Here is a 2,383-nt window from a genome sequence, read left to right on the forward strand (position 1 = left end):
AAAAAAAACATTTATACATATGCATGCGCATGTGTGCATTAGGGTGGTCCAAAAATGCATGTGAAAAAGTAAAGTCGAACATTGTATGCTCTTACCTCCAGGATTCTTTTATACCGGGAAAAAATATACCCCTATTTTTTTTTCAATCAAAATATCTTTAGAGGTCGCTCAAAGTTGTCCATGCTTTTTTTATGCGAAAAAAAACTTTTCGTAGAAATGTTATAGAATCCTTAAGAAAAAAAATTTAGATCGGAAAGCTCTGTTTATCTGCAGAAGATTCCCAATAATAATGCTCAATTGTTTATTTAACCATTTTTTCATAGTAAATATTATTTATAGGTCTGCTAAACAAATATCGTTAGTATTAAAAAATGTTTAAATAAATAATTGGGTACTATTATTGGAAGCCTCCTGAAGAGAATCTGAGTTTTCTGATCGAAAAATATGTATTTTCAAGAATTCTATAACATTTCTACAACCTTTTTTTTCCTATATAAAATACATGGAAAACTTTTCATTTCAAAATAAAAAAATTGGGGTATACTTTTTTCGATATAGAACAATCCTAGGGGGTGAGAGCATTAAAATTCCGATTTTGCTCTTTTTGGACCACCCTAGTGAGCATGCATGCACACGGAGAAAGTATCAAAAAAAGCTGAGTGAGTGCAACTAAATGCACATATAAACACATGTAAGTATGTACTAGCATGGCGCTCAATGTGTTGGCTGTGGCTTTTGGCTTTTGGCCAACGTTTTAGTCAACAAAATTTTTTTTTTTTGTGAATTTTATTTGTCGGCTTATGCCACTTTTTTGCCGACGTTGTGTATAAAGTTTGAAAAATTGCAGTGCCACCAGCTTTGTATGTATGTATAGGCAGTGGCGGATTTAAATATTTGCCGCCCCTAGGCAATTCATAACTTGCCGCCCTTTTTTCACGAAAAAAAAATATATATATATATATCAAATATGATTGTTATTGTCAGTGCTTTATTACAATATAGTTCGTTAATAATAAAATACATAACGGAATTAACAAATTCGACATCAGCATGGATAAGGTATTCAACAAAAACCCTTTTTCAAACACTTCTTTTTCACAGTTCTTTACGTCTTGATTTTTCAGCTGCGAATTCGCGGATAATATCTTCACAATCGATGGATAGAAACAAATCTGACTCTATAGTCAGCAACGCAAGAGCATTCAGTTTGTTTTCGCTCAATGAAGATCTGAGATAGTTTTTCACGCGAAGCTGACCTTCAGATTATTCACGTTATGATACACTTATGAAAAACTGGTGGGCTTGGAATCAAGAATTTTCTCGAAAATGCACGCTCGTTTTTCGGCAGTGTTGTCAAGTGTGGTAACCTTTTAGATGATTCTCGTTCTCGGGGCAGCGTGTCGGCTGTTTCTTTGCGTCACGCGCAGGCGCGCCGTCAGGTTTCTAAGCCGCGTGAATGAAAGTTAAATGGAAATTTCAACGACTGCTATACTAAGGAAAAATTCGCAGCGTAATTCTAATTTTGAATTGTATTGAATGAGATGAATCATTAATAATATTTTACAGACACAAACACAATTTCAAGTGCAGCTGAATCCAAATAAATTTTTTTCTTTTAATTTAGCTGTCTTAAATTTTGCCGCCCCTTAATTCTGCCGCCCTAGGCTTCAGCCTATGTTGCCTGTACGATAAATCCGCCACTGGCTAATCATATAAATTTTATTATTACAAAATCGTATTTCATGCTTGCTTTTGTAAGGCGCCGTGGTAGAGAATTCACCGACCCGTATACACTGAAACTTTTGTATATGGCTTTTGTACGCTCCAGGCTTGAATACGCGTCCTTTATCTGGTCTCCTTATTATGCGTGTCATATTGCTAGGATTGAGCGGATCCAAAAAATTTTCTTACGCTTTTCGGACCCTATCCCCTCCTATGAATCGAGATGCCTGTAGATAAACTTAAAATCCTTGCAAAGTAGGAGAATAATCCTTTCTTTATCTTTTGTTTTCGATCTAGTCTGTGGTGTTGTAGACTGTCCCGTACTCCTTGAGAGGATTTTCTTTAATATACCTGCCAGACCTCAACGCTGCTCAGAGTTTTTCCATGTTGGTATTTTTAGGGCTCTATATGCACGAAATGCTCCCATCACTAGAGCCTTAATTGAATTCAACAGAATTTATAAATATGTTGATATCGATTTTTCAACTTCAAAAAATCGCTTTAGGAACTCTCTGAATCTTTTTTATAAGTAGTTTTATTTTTTCTTATTATGTATTAATAATGTCAAACTATTTTCTACTTAGCCTATAAGAATTTTTTTGTATTCATTGGCTAAATAAATAAATAAACAAAATTTTAAAGAAAAAATCGGGCTGGTGTA

The sequence above is a fragment of the Rhagoletis pomonella genome, unplaced genomic scaffold (assembly GCF_013731165.1).
Source record: "Rhagoletis pomonella isolate Grant_MI unplaced genomic scaffold, Rhpom_1.0 Rhpom_scaffold_00003, whole genome shotgun sequence".
Classification (NCBI taxonomy): domain Eukaryota; kingdom Metazoa; phylum Arthropoda; class Insecta; order Diptera; family Tephritidae; genus Rhagoletis; species Rhagoletis pomonella.